Raw genomic sequence first — 19,355 nt, 5'->3', positions numbered from 1 at the left:
TGAAATGTGTCCCCTCAAAATATATGTTGAAGTTCTAACCCCTAGTACCACAGAGTGTGACTTAATTTTAAAATAGGGTCTTCAAAAAGGTAGCTGGATTAAAATTAGGTCATTAAGGTGGTCCCTAACCCAATATGACTGGTGTCCTTATACAAAGGGCAAATTTGGACAAAGACACAGACATGCACACAGGGAGAAGATTATGTAAAAATGAAGGCAGAGATCAGGGTAACGTATCTCCAAGATGAGGAATGCCAAAAATTGTCAGCAAACCACCAGAAGCTAGGGGAGAGGCAAAGGACAAATTCTCCATCACACTCCTCAGATGGAACCAACCTTGCCGCCACCATAATCCTAGATTTTTAACTTCAATAACTGTGAGGCAATATGTTTCTGTTGTTCAAGCCACTCAGTTTGTGGTACTTTGTTATGGCAGCCCTAGGAAACTAATACAGATGCTAAGAACAATGTGCTCAGTTGCTTAGTTGTGTCCAGCTCTTTGCGATCTGCAGCCCTCCAAGCTCCTCTGTCCATGGAATTTTCCAGGTAAGAATACTGGAGTGGGTTGCCATTTCTTCCTCCAGGGGATCTTTTTGACTCAGGGACCAAATGCTAAGTACAATACATTTAATTTTAAAATCTATTTCTTTAATGATTGGTGAATTTGAATATTTGTTTTTACATATTTCTTGATTAATTTTCTTTATTCCGCTAATAGACTTGTCCTGTCTTTTACCCACTGTTCACATTCTTCTATCTGGTCTGTTGAAATCTGTATATTATATGCAATCAATCCTTTGGTTTATGCTACCAATGGTCTTCCTGATTAGACCTTTACTTTTCAACTTTCAAAAATATTTTCTTTTTCTGTTCAAAAGTCTTTAACTTTTATTTAGTCAAATCTGTCAGTCTTTTCCTTTGTAGTTTCTTGATTTTTGCATGTTATGCTTAGAAATTATTTCCCTGCCTCAAAATTATTAAAATGTTTGGTTGGCAAAGTAATATATGGTCCAGCTCAATGAAACAGTTAAATGAAGAAGAAATAAAGAGGAGAAGGAAGCTTTTTTCCTGACCAGGACTAAAATAAGCCAATTTCATGCTGGGACTGGAAACGGCTTAAAGCTTTGCTTCTTTCATGTAAGTTCTTTAAAAAAAACCTTTGCTTTTGCAACAGCCTTTGACTCTGTAGTTTCTGTGACCTGAGGGTCTGCTTGCTGCCTCCTGCAACACCCAGGGAACCAGCGGTACCACCCCCAGTCCAGGCTCTTTTGTGCTAATGTCCCTTCATGTCCTTAGGCAATTATATTGGATGGTGTTCCCATTATGCATCACTATATAAGCAACCTTACCCAAATAATCATAGTCATTTGTCTTGTTTATGAAATCTGAGTGCTGATTAGGCTCATGGGGGAAGATCCTTCTTTCCCGTCTAAGGCAGTCAGACAGGGGCTGGGGGTTCATCATCACCAAGGCTTCCTCACTGACATCTGTGGCATCTGGCCTGGGGCACCTTGGGTCTCTCTCTCTGTCTATCCATGCTATCTCTCCATGTGGCTCCTGCAGGGTAGCAAGGCATCTTCTCTGGTGGCAGAATATTTCCAGCGTGCATGTCTAGCCTTGAAAGAAAAGGAATACCACTTCTGCCACATTCTATTTGTGGCCAATAAGCTCACAATCAATGGGATGGGAGTTGGATTCCACCTTCCAAAGAGAGGGGCTTCCCTTGTGGCTTAGCTGATAAAGAAACAGCCTGAAATGCGGGAGACCTGGGTTCCATCCCTGGGTTGGGAAGATCCTCTGGAGGAGGGAAAGGCTACCTACTCCAGTATTCTGGCCTGGAGAATTCCATGGACTATATAGTCCATGGGGTTGCAAAGAGTCAGACACAACTGAGGGACTTTCACTTTCACAGGGAGATGTGTTGATGAAACTTCAGCTATCTTTTAAAACCTCCATAGATAATAGCTAAGAAATCTCGAAGGTGATTCTCTTTCTACTGTGCACCACCCACACAGAGGCCACTGGAAACACGTGCATTCTTGGCTCTGCCTAACTCTGAGACGCCCCTCCCTGCCCCTCACAGTAACTATTCTGCACTCTTCCACCAGAGCAGGTCACCAGCTCATCTCTTGACCTTAGATTTCTTGGGAGGGGCTCAGACTTGAGCTATCCAGGCCCCTCCTTGCAAACATAGAAAACATCTGTCAAGTTCTCAGAGGGGTACAATTTGAGGCAACTCTGACTATGTATGAGATGGACAAGTATTCTTCTCCCTCCCCTTAATTCTAACAATTAGAGCTAGTCCAAATAAATAAAGATACATTCAAAATAAATTAATAGTCACTAAAATTAAGTTTTGAAGGATATCTGTAGGCATGGCAAATCCTTTCTTGATAGGAAAATATTTTTCTTAAGTCAAATCATGATAAGTTTTTAAGCTTGGTGACTCGAGATGGCTAAGCAATGTGTTTAAACTAAAGTTAGAGGCCTCTTTCAGGTTCTTTTGGTTTATTAGATTTTAAAACTCTATTTGGAATTCTTGGTCTTTGGACAAAGGAGTTGCAAAAATATTAAGTAATTTAACTAAAGTCATCTAATTAGTCAGTGGAAGACTTAATCCTAAGACCTAGATATATTACAACCTCAGGTGACCAAGATGATTTTAGTGACGTTATAGACTAATGTTTGCCTCAATTCTTTTTTGTGTTAATGAGCAGCAAACAGACAAGCAAAACATCCCAGGTCCTACTAGACTACATCCTGCATTTTCTAAATTTTCATGAACGTGTTTGATCAAAAGCCAGATTTTTGACAATCAAATATTGCCAAGCAATGTTATTTAGTAAATAGGGATTTACATAATATGGTTGAATGCCATTGGCTTGAGGAGTTGCAAAGTGAGAAGCAAAGTGCTTTTGAGAGAACCCAGGACATGTGTTGAAAAGCTACATGTGGAGTTCAGTAAAGGTTGAAGGCAGTGTGGATTCACAAGGCAAGTACAGTAACCAAGTCCCATGATCCATCACCTTTGGGTTTGTTGTTTTTTGCCATGACAACTGCTTATCTTTGGTAGACGTTTTTGGATCCAGAGCTGACATTGAGGAAGTGGCTTTTCTTAACTGGTTTGACAAACAAAGACTAAATGTGAAATTCAGCAACACAGCAAGAGATTTCCATGAGGAGGATATTAAGGGGTTTATTATAACTGCTCTTTTCATCATCACACAAGTGATGTCAAAAAGACACTGAGCAGAGAATACTTGTTACTCTGAGCTCTAATATTCACAAAAAAGATGGAGTTAATCAACTACGTACAGCTAACTTGAGCCCTTTAGTTCTATTACTAGTGCTATTGCTGGCACAGGAACTTAAAATCAGTGGTAGAAAGATCGAACTACTTGTCTCTAACCCTTGTGTCCAGGCAAATTAGACCAACTTGGCATCCAGAAGGACTCCAGATTTCAGACTTTGCCATGTCTGAGCCTGTATGGCTGTCTCATATTCTGGTACAGCCCTGCTCCCTGCCTTCTTCTTAGACCACCAAAGGATCCCACCATTCTCTTTGAGCTATCTAGAACTGGGATGGCAACCCCAGAGGCCAGGTAAGTGACATAAACAAGTGAGGCGGCCTGGAGACTGTGGATCACTGGAAGACTCAGGCTCCAAGTGTGGGCAGCAGCAGCTGTGAGGAACCAGACATTTGTTGCTGAAGTAGTTTAAGGCCTGTGAGGGTCTGATTTTCCAATTTTAAGATAAACCAGAAATTTGAAATTGTAATTAAAAAAATTTTTTCCAACTGATTCCAGAAAATGTCCACATTCTGGGAAATACAAAGAATACATATCTCTGAGCCTAATTTGGCTTATAAGCCACTTCTTTTCCCTGTCTGTCCTTGGGCTTGGTTAGGACACTGAGAGAATCACATTCCCCTTGACTGGGACGGTGGCTTTTCTGCTGAATCCAGCGATCATATTCACGTTCCTCTTGAGGCTCATTCTCTGACTCCCAGCTGTTTTTCTTGATCAAAATGAACCAGGAGTTGGGTCAGGTGCTTCCTTGCCCCCCACCCCAGTTTGGGGTAGTTTACCTCTGGTCCTTGTTGATGTGAAGTTAACGGCATCCTTAATGTCCCCCACTAGACTGTTGAGCCCTATCCTTGATCCTGGCATTGTTTCTACAGCTCAACAATAAAATGAAGCTTTCTCCAGCAAAGACATGCTCTGTGTCAATGGTTCTTAAACTAATTTGTGCCTTAGAATCATCTGAGAAACAATTTTTAAAACAGAGTCCCTGGTCTTAGCCAAGAGACTTACATTTAGTTGAATGGATATAATACCAGGCAGTAGTCCTCAAATGTTTTATTCCTCAGACCCCTTTACAGCCTTAAAAATTACTAAAGGCCCCCAAAAGAGCTCACATTTCTGTAGGTTATAGCTATTGATATTTACCATATTAGAAATTTAAACTCACAAGTTAAAAAATATATTTACCAATTTATTTAAAAATTAAACTCATCTACATTAATATAAACAATGTATTTTTAAGAATAATAAATATATTTTCCAAAACAAAATTAACATCACAAGAAGATTGGCACTGTTTTATACTTTTGCAAAAATCTTCAATGTCTGGCTTAAAAGAAGACAACTAGATTCTTATAATGTTCAATTCTTTGCAATGTTATTTTGGTTGAAGTTGATGAAGGAAATGTGGCCTCCTACAAATTTGTAGTTGAAAAAGGGAGACATATTTTAATGGCATGTTCAGATACTTGTGGGTATTCTTTGACACTACACTAAAACTCAATCAGTGATAGTTTCTTAAATGTTAGATGCAAGGTAAAATCTTAAATCATATCAGTGAACTCTTTGTATGTAATTACATTAAAATCCATTGGTCTTCTTGCACTTTTAATGGATCTTTTAGACAAGAGTGAGTCTATAATATTTTGCACTTGTTATCTGGAAAATATTTGCTCAAAGATATCCTAAATGTTGACACATTTCATGTTCAATATCAGCACACATTGTGTAGCCTCTGGAAAGCTCCACTGAATAGACTGATAAATTCAAATCATGTCTTAGTATTATTATGAAAATAGCTTTGACTCTGTGGACTCTCTGGTGTAGGAAAATGAGCCCTTTCCTAAAAATATGTCTATCTGGATTTTACCTTAGGGTTTGCTACTAACTGGGCTTCCCAGCTAACTGGGCTTCCCAGGAGGCTCAGTGGTAAAGAATCCACCTGCCAATGCAGGATACATGGGTTCGATCCCTGGGTTGGGAAAATCCCCTGGAGAAGGAAATGGAAACCCACTCCAGCATTGCCTGGGAATACTTGCCTGGGAAATTCCATGGACAGAGGACCCTGGAGGGCCACAGTTCACAGGGTCAAAAATTTGAACACAACTTAGCAAATAACAACATTTTATGGTTCAGTTTCTCAATTGCAAAATGGAAGTTTGGAACTCAGTCAGTGTTTATCAATGGGACATCACTGGCATTCAAGGCAGAAAAATCTGACTTTGTGAAGGACTGTCCCTTATGCTATAGAGCATTTAACATCCCAGGCTCCCTAACTAAACATAGGTAGCACTGCACTCCACCCTCAGTTATCATAACATGCCCAGACCCTCAAAAGAGCCATTTGGAGGGTGACATGGCCTTTAGTTGAGACCGACTGGACTAAATGAACTTAAAATTTCCCTTCAGTTCTGAAGCTAATTCTATTAAACAGTGGGGAAATGAACTAAAATAACATACTTCAATTTTCTCTTTTGATGTTGTAGACATTCTTAAATATATCTGATTTGAACAAATGTTTGTGACCACTCTGGTCTAGTAACATGGAGGGAAGGTAACAAAATTAGAAGAGGGTGTCACCTGGAAGAGAAGAGAAAAATAGAAACAGGAAAAAAAATTCCTGTGTTCCTTGCCACATTTCACAAACTAAGGATTCCTGACATCTTTAATAGGGGGTAGTGCTTTGACCAGAGGTGTGGAAAGGAAGAGCTAAGTTTTCCCTAGAGTAATAGATGGCCAGGCAGACAACTCTCAGAAGGGCGGCCTCCTTTCTGCTCCTTGAAGACCAGTGTTGGCACCGTGGCTAAAAACCGAACTGCTGGAGGCAGCCTGCCTGTTACTGACCCCCTCTGTGCCTGTGTTCCCTCATTTGCCAAGTGAGAGAAATAAAACACCTTACCTTACAGACATACTGAGAGGATCAAATGTGCTAATGCACATAAAGTATTTGGAACAGTGTGTGCCAACGGGTAAGGAAGCAATAAATGACAATTAATAGTGTTACTAAGCAAAGGCAGGAAGCCCCAGTTCCTCTCCATTGAAAACCCTGGGCTACCTTTGAAGCTTTCTTCATCTTTTCCTGTTCCATTTTTCCATTCTTTTCCCATAAGGCTGAGTATAAAGCTGACTTTGTCATATATTTAAGTGTGCATGTGCGTGGTTGATTGTCGTGGCGGGAAGCACCATCTTATAACCCTGGATGGCTTCAAGGAAGAGCTCTCAGGGAACCCACTGATGTCCACTCTAAGTGAAGGCGAAGCCCAGTGGAGCCAGCAGACTATAATTCTGGGGGGTTGAAACACACATTTTTAAATGAGGTTGATCTGAAAGTCTCTGTTGGCAATGAAAGTCCCGGAGAAACAGGCCAAAATGGAATTCCCAAGATTTTCAGTGTTGCGATGACCGCTGAGAAGAAAATTCCAGACTGAAAAAAAAAGAGACCACCCTTGCCAGGACTTTTCCACAGTAAACATTTGAAAAGGCTGGGAGGTGACTCTTTGAAGAGTGCCGCCTCTTCTAAATTTGGCAGTTCATACAAAGGCCGTGTCTTCTTCCTTATCCTGCTCTGGAAAGGAAGAGATTGATTTGCAGTTGTGCATTCTGTTCTCTGAGAAACCTTCCCCCAGGCCACAGAGAATTTTCACTTTCCTGTCACCAGAGGAATGAGGCAGGAGGGGAGATAAGAAAGCAAAGGCACTCACTTCTTGGGTTAATTGTGAACCTTTCTGCAGCTTGGCTTCCGGCGGACTCACGGAACTCTGGGGGAAGAATTCTGACAGATGTGTATATTCCATCAGCATCGCAGAGATAAGGGCAAGGTGACCTCATGGCAGAGCTTCTGTCTGTTTTCGTGTCTCTGGATAAACACTGTAGTGGAGCTTCTTGTTCTGGGTTCTTTAGTGGCCCAGACACAGCCACTGTCTCGTCAAGATTCTACTGATGACCAGCTTAAGTACTTAGTGGGCAAGATGAACTTACGGGCTCATCCAACTCCATAAATATATACATTTATATATTTGTAGAGCTGGAAATGAATTCAGATTTCATCTAGTTGAACTCTTTTTTTCCAAAACAGAAGTGGAAGCCAGAGAGGCCAAATAAACTTTTGGGATCAGAAATTGCAAGACTGAATCAAGAACTCCCAAATTACAGCCCTTTCTGTTACTCTCCAGAGTTCTCGAGATTGGAGTCTGCATGCTTCCTTACAGACATGTGTGTGACTATATGGGCAAGGTACACAAAAGGGAGGGGATACAACTTAGGGTATTTTCCTAGAACTCAAGTCTTGTCTTAATGCCAGCACTTAAATGTCATATCACATGGACCACTGTTCATGTCACATGTATTTCCTGTTTCCCAGTTCCCAGAATAGTGCCTGATCAAGTGGGTAATCAATATTTGTTGGGTGAATGAATAAATGAATGTTAAAAATAAGATAGACTTTTCATCAGAAATTTTAGTTTACAATGCCTTAGAGATATGTCATGAAAATATTTTAGAAAACTATAGTGGTGTTAAAACTAGATGTCTCAAAGAAGTATCTATATTGTGGCCATGTACCTCATCTGTGGCCTCATGATTCCATTCTAAGCAATAGCAAGTCTTCTGGGGATACTTATTTTTTCAGATCAAAGTACAGTGCCTCAAAGGGAGAGGTGCATTTGTTTTCTGCTCCTTGAGTTAAGATGTGGTCAAGTGGCCTCGAGTTGAAGTGGCCATTTTGGAAACATGAGAGAAGCCAAAATGTGAGAGAAGCCAAAAGACTGAGGATGGTGAGGGATATGGAAGCATGGAAAAACCTGAGCCCCTAAGGAATTGTGGAGCTTCCCTCCACTATCTATACCACCTGCCTCCAGAGCTCTCATGAGGAGAGATAGTTATGTGTCTTCATTGCCTGGGTTGCTCTTAGTTGGGTGTCCTTTTATTTACAGCCAAACACTCTTAACTGAATCAGGCTATTGTCAGTATTAGAAGAAGAAACTAAGACTTGAAAATGGTCAGTGACTTTGCTAAGGTTGGTAAAGTGGGGAGAGAGGTTGGCATTGAACACACACAGCTGGACTCCAGAGCCTGCTGTCTGGGCACTGTCTGTGTCTGCCAGGTTATGAGACTTACATGACATGGAGCCGGATGATGGGCAAAGAAAGAGTCAGATAAAGGAAAGTCATCAGGAGAGGACAAATTGAGAAGACCAGACTATAGACTGACTAAGGAGATGGCAATTAGAGAAGTCAGGGGGGAGTTAAGGTTAAATACACAGATCAACAAAACATCTCCAGTAGAGAAAGTGATTTTGAGACTCTGATGATGATGGAGCATAAAAGATTGGATAAGAGAAGTTACTGCTGGGGATGGGGTAGGGCGTTCAAAAGACAGACCTAAAAATACTAGAATTTTTCTCTTTTTCAAAAAACGTTCTGAGCTCTTTGCACTTTCTTCAATACTATATGGAGATCAAAGAAGTAATACAGAGAGTGGCTTGCATGGGCTTGGAGCCATGGGTTTCTATCAAACAATAAAGACCCCATAATAATGGCTCTGTGTTACAGATGAACCCAATTTTTTAAGGCAATAATTCATTCTCCAAAATTCCTAGCCTGAATGTATAACTATTTCAGCTGCCACATCATAAACATAATGAATAGAGCTGATAATGGAGTCAAAGAAAAAAGAGATGAAAGATGACTGCCATCAGGAAAATGAGCAGAAGAGGAAAATTAAGTTCTTAAATTCTAGATTTGCACCAATCTGCTCAGCAGAAAATCTTTAAATGTCTAAGCTGGAGCTAAGGACAAACAACTGTTGACGGCTCTCTTCAGAGAAGGTGAACTGTGAACAATTAATATAAAATCCTGCCACCTTTGACTTCAGTCCCCTCTTTTCTAGCCTCTTCTGGGACCTAATAGCATCCAGACAGACTGATGGCTGGTTTCTGAATTAACTGATGACTCTGCTTTGCATGTGCCATCTTTTCTGCCTGGAACTCTTTCCTCCCCTCCTCCGAATGCCCCACCACCTGCTCACTATAAGTCTACGCTCAAGTGGCATCTTCTCTACAAGCTCCCCCACATCTGGTGTTGAGTGCTCTTTTTCTTGTGTGTGTCCCAACAACCTGTACACGCTTGTATTATGACACTTCTGTTGATTGGAACAGTCTACTCTCAAGGACTGTATTCTTAATAATTTAAGCCTATATCTGCCAGGAACAGTGTCTCTGCCATTTCCTTTGCAGGAATCTCTTTTTTAGGGCTCTCTCAAAAAATCTGTTTATTCTCGAGTAGTGGTGGTTTAGTTGCTAAATTGTGTCTGACTCTTGTGGAGCACGCTATTTATTTCTTTAACGGCATTAATCACAATCTGCAGTTCTTCCATTTGCTCCCATCTGTAGTTCTGCATCTCTCTCCTTCCTGCTTTAGGAGGGCCCTTGTGTGATGGCAAAGCTCTCTTCTGCCTGTCTCTTTCACGGAGCCTGGCATTCACCGGGTGCTCCAAAAATATTAGAATAAATAATGCCTGGCACATGATAGTCAAACATACCTAAAATTCAATCCAGGGCTGCTTTATTGCATATCTTTCAAAAAATGAATTATCTGTGTCTTTTGTTGTTCCTGTTGTTTTTGTGGAAATCTTTATTTCAAGCCAACCAGTATCATTAATATGATACACACAAAAACCAAAATGTTTAGGTGGAAATCATGCAAAAGATTTTTTTTTTAATTTCTTTATTTTTGGCTGTGCTGGGTCTTCACTGCTGTGTTCATCTCTAGTTGTGGTGAGTGGGGGCTACTTTGTCGTTGCGGTGCACAGGCTTCTCATTGTGATGGCTTCTCTTGTTGTGGAGCACAGGCTCTAGAGCACTTGGGCTTCGGTAGTTATGGCTCATTGGCTCATGGGCTTGGTAGCTCTGGTTCCAGGGTTCCAGAGCACAGGCTCAATATCTGTGGTGCACAGGCTTAGCTGCGTCATGGCATGTGGGATTTTCCCAGATCAGAGACTGAACCCATGTCTCCTGCATTGGCGGGCAGATTCTTTACCACTGAGCCACCAGGGAAGCCCCTAAAAAGACTTTTTTGATGGGATAGTCTCTGGTGATGAGGACTAAATACTGCTGTACAAGTACTGGTTCCTCAGAGCTTTAAGCCAAAGCATATTCTCTTTTTTAAAACAGCTCCTTTTGGAATTACTGGAAGCACCCCTTGGGCATTATTCTAGGTCTTAATAGAGCAGGGGCTGTGGCCCAGGAAATCCATTGATCACTGAGGCTCATGCATGAACCAGATAGACACAGTCTGTGCCCTGTGAGTCTATAGGTTGGCAGATGAGATCAGCATTAATCAAATAATCTTACCTGAAATGTATCACTACAAACTACGATAAGTACAGTGAAGTAAAACCAGCATGTTGCCAGCAGGACCTTGTTCTCAGGCCTGGGGGAAGAATCTACATCTGGTTCTCAGCAGGTGTTTCCTTTGGCAGCTGCAGATCCAGAATCATGCTCAGCACCATCCTTCCTCAAACAATGACTTGAAGAGAGGAGAAAACTTGTAGGTTCCAAATTGAGGCATTAAAAATAACAGTGTTAGTCTTAATGAATCCATGTTAGATTCATCGAGGTGGGTTTGAGGATGTTTATGCCAACCTCAGCATCTTTTTGTTACCTCTGGTTCTCAGTAACCATGTTCAGAAGGGGCTCTCCAAGAAAGACTACTTTAGTACAATAAGCCTTTTTTTTTCTATAAATTCTAGAGGTTGGGCCAGGGTGAATGCTCGGGCCTTTTGGAATGAACGACTTTTGTCCAGTTCCTGGGCAAGCTGAAGCTTACAGCCTGGAAGCAGACTGTCTGGCCTTCTGGGTCTCAGTGCTTTGGGCCCCTTAGGCCTCATCTCTAGGTCTGTGTTTTTTAAACTCGCCATGTATAAGGATCTGAAGAGGTGGAACTTCTCTTGCCCAGCTAGCTGTGTGGAGTAATAAGACTCAGAAGATAACACTACAGGGGAGAATTTGGAATACAGCCTGTGGTCCCCTAGTTCAAGGCCCCACCAAAATATCCTCACCCCATATTCTAGCCCATCTCAGGGCTGATAGAGGCATGAACCTAGAGCTCCCACTAGTGGCAGGAGTGGGTCACCAACGCTTCTCAACTTTTCCATTGAGGGTTTCTCAACTTTTCATTGGTTTCTTCCTTCATTCACATTGGGTTTAACACCTAAGCCAGTGGTCTTCAAGAGATATTAAAAAACATTATCTTCGCCTTTATGGGTACAGTTTTTCCAAATGCTAGCAATTTTCTATGGACCTACGGGGAACAATGGATGCCTCCAGGCCTTCATGAATGTCTCCTTATAGTTGACGCCAAAGCCTCAGCTACTAGGAGGGAAGTGTAAGGTCACCTCAATCCTGCCATCACCCCCGCTGACCTCCACTACTTTCTTTTTTTAAGGACTGTTCAGAATCAAGAGATGTGAGTTTTGCCTGCACACACACACACACACACACACGCACATACATACACACACATGATTAGTTTATCTCTGCCTCCTGCCAGCTGGGAGCTTGGAAGAGCTCCTGGGGAGTCTGGAATGAGAGGTTTAGAAAAGCTCTCCACAGGGGTTAAGGAGAGTGGTCTCCTTTGCTTCTCTTCAGGCCTGTCTTTTCTCAATGTCATTATGGGAGGTTTGGGGGCCCAGTATCTAGGGGCAGAGAGGCTGCCCAGTCCTTCTGGAAATCAGGCTGCAAACCCACCTCTAGCCCAGGTACCATGGTGCTGCCATGAGGTCCAGCTCAGGTCACCAAAGGATTAAACTGAAGTTTGGGGTGAAATCTTTATAGTAATAAAGAGCATGCAATTGTCAACATATCCCCACAAACCCACCAGAGTAATGACTGAGTGAGTGCAGGCTGGGGCAGTCAGGGCTCCTGGGCTCAAGTGAAATAGTGCCTCATCACAGCTTCCTATTATTATTAATAGTTTAATAAATAATCTAATTAAAATGCTGTATATTATAAATAGAAATCAGGTTTCCTGACCCCTATCCAATGTCCTTCTCATGACATCCATGGGTTAGTAAGACTTTAGAGTTCTGATCTTGTTCATCTCCTGTGACAGAAAATTTAAAACTAAATAAAACCATAGCCCCTAGTTTCTAGTTGTGAAGATATTAAAATCTTTATTGATGTGCAGAAGAAATTCTGAAACGTGGGGGGATCCCTCTTCACTGGAGACATAAGTTATGAAGTGTCATGTTACCGAGTGTGATGGGTTGAATCGTGTCCCCTCTAAAATTTACATGCTGAAGCCCTACCCTCTAGTACCTCAGAATGTGACCTGTAATTGGAGAGATGGTGCAATTTTGTAATTAGGGGGGTAATTAAGGTAAAATGGGATCACTAGGATGGGCTCTAATCCACCATGATTGACGAGCTAGGAGAAGAGATTAAGACAGATGTGCACAGAGGAAAGACCACATGAACACACAGGCAGAAGGCAACCATGCACAAGCCAAGGAGAGAGGCTCAGAAGAACCTGACCCTTCCCACATCTTGATCTTGGATGTCCAGCTTTCAGAACTGTTAGGTAATAAATTTCTGTTGTTTATGGCAGTTCAAGAAAACTAATACACCAAGGGTGGGAGTTTTTCTGAAGATTTTACTGGTGATGGAGAATTCAAAATGATACAATTGAATAGAGTAGAACTGGCATTCAAATTCAGGGCTTCCAAGGTGGCTCAGGAGGTAAAGAATCTGCCTGCAGTGCAGGAGACATAGGAGTTGCGGGTTCAATCCTTGGGTTAGGAAGATCCCCTGGAGCAGAGCATGGCAACCCACTCCAGTATTCTTGCTTGGAGAAACCCATGGACAGGGGAGCCTGGCGGGTTATAGTCTATAGGGTCACAAACAGTTGGACAGGACTATAATGACTGAGCACAGCAGGGCTTAGGGATTCAAATTCAGGTTAATTCTCACTCTGGAATCCACACAAACCGTAAATGTAATTCACTGTTCACCACCTTGAGCTGGCTTTCAAAAGGCAATTAAAATACACTTGGGGGAGGAGTACTTTTCATAGATAGACTGCTTTCTTAGTGGTGTGGGGGGTAAGCAGGAAGCTTCGACGTCCACCAGAGTCTCTTCACTGCTCTGTCCCACTGCTGAGGCTTCAGCTGAAGGAGCAAGCCTGACTCCTGTTTTTCTTCCAGGTGTTTCCTGCACACCAGGTGCTCTGGTGCAAACACAGTTCCTGGAAGGCAAAATGGAGAAACTAGGTCCATAGGGTTTCCATGAGCTGTGTGAGCAACTCCCTGCGTTGGAGGTTCCTTGTGTGCACATTGGGTCAAAGACGTGAAACTGCTCATAGTGACTTGTGTACTAACAGCCCATTTTCTCGGGCTACATCAGGAGGCCCTGGTGCCCTCCATCCCAGCAGGGACCCTCATCCTCAGCCCAGGCAGTCAGAGGGGCCGGGAAGGATCTGTGTCCTGCTTGGGGAGCCAGAGTGCCAGCAGGCAAGCAGGGTATAGAGCCTGCTTTCAGCACAATTCCTATTCCGGGGTTGTGAAGTGTGGAGTCCTAATCCTCCAGTAGGCCAGTAGCTCACATTTGCTTAGCCCTTTCACAACATCATCCTATTTGGTCCTAAGGGCCATCATGAGCTTTGAGTGAGATAGATCTCCCCATTGCCCCTGTTCATAGGTGAGCGAAGTGCTGTCTCAAGGGTGACTCGGAAGACCCTTGCACTGCCAGTCAGATGAACGGCATGACGACGAGGATAGAGGCGATACCTGAGAGCAGTGGAGTGCAGATTCCTGTGGCAGCTTTGTCTTGGCATTGGTTCTGCCCTCCAGGGGAAGACAGCCAAGGTGGGTTGGGCCGAGCACATGGCAGCTCCTGGGGTAACATGGGGACTGCACGTGTATACATGCGTGAAGGGAGGATGCGGCTCAGAACTACAAAGGGGCTCTGGCCCAGCCGTGGCCTAAGTGCCCCCCACACCGAGTGCAGGCAGTTGGGCTTGTCCTAGTGGCAGGCAAAGCTTTAAGAGGCAGAGTGGTCAGATGGCATTATTAGCTGTGTAGGATGCTTCTAAATAATTTCAAACTAGGAACAATTCTCCCAAGGTAATACCCTTGTTTATACTTAACTAGTACCACGCATCACCTAGACTAGAGAGAGGAGGTAATTTCAGAATGGAAGCCTGGGCATCTCTTGCTAAATTTGCAACCTACTGGTTCTCTCCATTCTTAAATCTTTTTATTTTCTTCTATTGTTGAAGTGTAGACATTTAGGTTGCTTCCATGTCTTGGCTATTGTGAACAGCGCGAACAGCGCTGTTATGAATCTAGGAGTGAATGTATCTTTTCAAATTATAGTTTTGTCTGGATATATGCCAAGGAGTGGGATGCTGGATCATGTGGCAACTCTATTTCATTCTTAAGTCCTTTTGATACTTTTTTTTAATCTATAAGAGAGCTTTTCATCAAGGGAAGTAATAACAGTTGCCTCAGTTACTAACAAAGAGCTATTTTAAGGTGGACGTTTTGGCAAATCTCTTGACGTTTAAGAATCGTCTTTTCTCCTCTGTCTCTGAGTATTCACCAAGTATTTACAAATTACTTGTAATAAGACCCAAACTTCATCATTCTCAACAGCTAGGTGGCCATTTCTGCTTCACCAAGACCAAGTTCGAGAGTCATAAGCAGCCTGTGTGGCTCTTTGGTGTCAGCTGAAAATCACTGTGGGCTGGCAGAGCCCTGCAGGTGCTGGGCTTAGCAAACTGAGTGTGGCTCTGCATGGAGGAAGGCCCCCTTCCGTGGGGTGAGAAGTCAGGATGGAGGGTTAGGGGACGGATCAGGCTGCAGACAGCAGAGTGAAGGATCTGTGTTTGCCCCCTCAGCTGTACAACTGCTCACACAGCCTGGAGGCAGGGTACACTCACCATCCCCCACCCCCGGAGTTCCAAATGGTGAATTTTCCCTGCCTTCTGATCCTCTCTACAGGGTCTGCAACCACTGCCCCAGCTCACCTTGCCCTCGGTCCTGATCTTCAGTTCAGTGGTCCAGGAAGCAACCTCTGCCTGCCTTATCTAATATTTTCCTATCAGGTGTGAACTTCACTGATGCTTTATTGGGGTTTCCAGTAAGTCTCTGTTTCCAGTTGGCCAAGCTAGGCTATTAGCATGTGAAGCAGACTAATTTGCCCAAAGGCAATTTGTCAGATGAACAATTCACCCAATTACTGAATATTGCCCTCATGTGCTCCCAACTCCATCTCCAACCCCAGGAGCTGTCAGAAAACTGTTCTCCTCTGGACGTGAGACAGTTTGCAGAGTCACCATGAAAAGCAGGAGCAAAAGCAGCAACAAATTCCTTTGCTGTAAAAAGGGGTTAGTGCTATCTAGTTCTGGGGATTTTGTTAGGATTAACTCAGATAATACCGAAAAAGCACTTAGAACAGTCTGACTGGCAATATTCAGCACACAATAAAGGTTAGTGATTATTACCATTATAATCATTATTACTTTTAATTTCACACATGCATTTAAACTATATGAGCTAAACTACACTTTAAATTAAAAATTAAAATAACAATTTGAATAAGAATGCCAGGAATAGAAGACAGATTGCAATCACTAGGCTTCCCTGGTGGCTCAGTTGGTAAAAAGTCTGCCTGTAATGCAGGAGACCTGGGTTTGAGCCCTGGGTTGGGAAGATCCCTTGGAGAAGGGAATGGCAATCCACTCCAGTATTCATTCTGGCCTGGAGAATTCCATGGACACAGGAGCCTGGTGTGCTACAGTCCATGGGGGTCACAGAGAGTCGGACATGATTGAGTGACTAACTCACTTTCAGGGCCAGTTCAGTGGTCTGTAACTTTGGTCTCATCATTTACCCGGAGGGTGGGGGGAGAGGGGCTGGAGATTGAGTTTAATCACCAATTTGAAGCATCAATTTGGTCAGTGATTTAATCAATTGTTATTATAGAATGAGGGCTTCCTATAGGCCCAAATGACGAAGTTTGGTAAGTTTCTGTGTTGGTGAACACATGGAGATGCCAGAAGATCAAGGAAGCTCTGTGCCCCTTCCCGTCTACTTTGCCCTATGCATCTCTTCTATCTGGCTGTTCCTGAGCTATATTCTTGTATAATAAACCTATGATCTAGGGAGTGAAATGTTTCTCTGAATTGTAGTTTAGAATTTTTAATTTTAAATTTTAGAAATTTTTAATTTCTCTGAAGTGCTAGTGATCCACTCTAGCACTAGGCAAACTGGACAGACTTGGGTCAGTTCCTAGCTCTGCTACATTGAAACCTCAATTTTGTCCTCTGTAAAACTGGTATCAGATCAGATCAGATCAGTCGCTCTAGTAGCACTTAATCCAAGTGTTGGTTTAAGGCACAGTTCTTGAGGCACAAGCCTATTGTGTTCCCCCCTTTGCCTGGCAAAGTAATAAAGCTACTCTTCCTTTCTCTTCAAAAAAACAACAAAAAAAGAGAAGAGTTGATGTAAGATTTAAAGACGACATGTACAAAATACCTGGCACAGTGCCTTGCAGAGAATATGTGGTATTTGTTGCTTATCAATGGTAGTGACTGTTATGATGTCAATGATGACACTCATCAAGGATCCAGAATGATGTTTGAACGTGACTGGCCTTGCAGGCGGGGAGGACAGCCATTAGTAAATGGGAGGAGAGAGCACAAAAGGAAGTCAAAGTGCCAACTTTGATCCGTTATCAGGTTTGTTTGAGGGCAAATAAGCTTTCCATCCTGCTGCTTGAATCCCCTGTCCCTTTGTAAGTCCCTGCCTCCTCACCCAGTAGTCAACTATGGATGTGAGAGTTGGATTATAAAGAAGGCTGAGGACTGAAGAATTGATGCTTTTGAACTGTGGTGCTAAAGATTCTTGAGAGTCCCTTGGACTGCAAGATCAAACCAGTCAATCCTAAAGGAAATCAAACCTGAATACTCATTGGAAGGACTGGTGCTGAAGCTGAAGCTCCAATACTTTGGCCACCTGATGCAAAGAGATGACTCATTAGAAAAGACCCTGATGCTGGGAAAGAATGAAGGCAGGAGGAGAAGGGGACAACAGAAGATGAGATGGCTGGATGGTATTATTGATTCAACGGGCATGAGTTTCAGCAAACTCTGGGAGATAGGGAAGGACCGGGAAGCCTGGCATGCTGCAATCCATGGGGTGGCAAAGAGTCAGACATGACTGAGCAACTGAACCATGAAACAGCTCTTCACCCATCTCAGATTGTATAACCTGTGCTCTCAGGTGACCAGGGCCCTCACCTGCTCTATTCTGTGGTACATCCCACACTCCATCCACGCCTCCACCCATAGCACAATTTAGCCAGCCAGGTTCCCATCTTAATCACACAGCTCTCCGCTAGGAATCAGATAACTACATGGTATAAAGATAGTATTAATAATTAATGGAAATTTCATGGGTGTCTCCTAGGACTGTCACACTCATGGTTAATATCCCAAAGGCTCCTGGTAGAGATGTTGCTATCTGCCTTGAGTCTGAAAGAGAGATGGTTTGAATCAGAGTCATTCTCAAGACTGGGACTTCCCTGTAGCTCAAATGGTAAAGAATCTGCCTGCAATGAAGGGAACCTGGGTTCAATCCCTGGGTTGGAAAGATCCTCTGGAGAAGGGAATGGCAATCCACTCCAGTATTCTTTCCTGGAGAATCCCATGGACAGAGAAGCCTAGGAGGTTACAGTCTCTGGGGTCGCAAAGAGTCAGACATGACTGAGCTACTAACACACATTCTCAAGACTCTTTAAATCAGGCTCTCAAGGGCTTACCTTCTTTGCTTATGTGAGCATTTAAAGTAAGTTGAGTGTATCCACATATATTAAGGAAGTCTCAGACTCTTTGGATTTATTTATGACTAAGCTACTGTTATATTAAAGTTGCTTGGTAACATCTTCAGGCTCAGTTTTTCCCATCTGAAAAATGGATTCATATCATAAATCCATTTTCTATCTTGTAGGCATCTCTTACCTTATATGAATGAACCCATGATAAACCAACATGTAGGGAGGACAGAGTGTATAGTTGTGTTGATTGAAAATGGGAGAGGGAGCAGGTAGATTTAATATTATTATTAGTCATGATTTGAGCCATACTTAACAGTTTTAGACTCATGTTTAACAATCCTGTCTGTATTAGAAGTAACTGAAAGTTTTTTGTATTTTTTTTTAATTCTTAGGCTCCACTCCTAATATTCTGATTCAGTTGATATGGAGAAGGATCTGATGCTGATTAAGGAGATTCTATTGTGAGGATAAGTCTGAGAACCACTGTCTTAAGACAGCTTTGGTAATGCAGAGAAGGTGGAAAATGCTATATTAGGTGGGTCTTGGTTGTGACCAAGAGCTAAGCCCAGCTCCATATTTTGGAAGCAGTGAAGTGACAGACGTTCAGTGGGTTTCACAGCATTGTCCTGGTCTGGGGGCAGAACCCTTGGACAGAAGCTAAGAATCACAAACATCACTGAACGGTGGAACAGAGGAGCCCTTTAAACCTCTTCCTCATTGCTCTGTGAACTCTGACAATTTACTTGTCTCTGGGCTTCAGTTTCACTATCCATTAAGTGAATAGGTTAGATTAGACAAGTTCAAGGGTATCTTCCAGTCTGTTATTCTAGGATCGTAAAACAGTTTCCAGGCAGCAGAGGAAAGAGAGGTTGGCCTCCCTGTTGGTATTCTGCACTCCCTTCTTGTCTGAAGTCACTCAGCAGCTCTCTCTGTGGCTGACCAAAGGCCAGCCTTGAGCAACAGCTGAATCTCCATCCCCGGGGCCTCCTTTTACCCAGCCTTCCCGGCAGGATGAAAGCTTTCCTGCAATTCTTATGAGGGCAGCCCACGTGAATTGCAGGAGTAGCCTCTGAGTGATCTCTCTGCTCCCCGGCAGCACACATCTGATGCTATCTGGCAGCACGTGACCTGATGCTATCTGCAGAGGAAGTAGTGGAATGTGGAAGTTTACATGATGTCAGCGCATATGCATCCTCCTGTCCTGAACCCAGAGCCCAGCCATC

The sequence above is a fragment of the Bubalus bubalis genome, chromosome 12 (assembly GCF_019923935.1).
Source record: "Bubalus bubalis isolate 160015118507 breed Murrah chromosome 12, NDDB_SH_1, whole genome shotgun sequence".
NCBI lineage: Eukaryota > Metazoa > Chordata > Mammalia > Artiodactyla > Bovidae > Bubalus > Bubalus bubalis.
Note: the sequence above shows the minus strand (reverse complement) of the source record.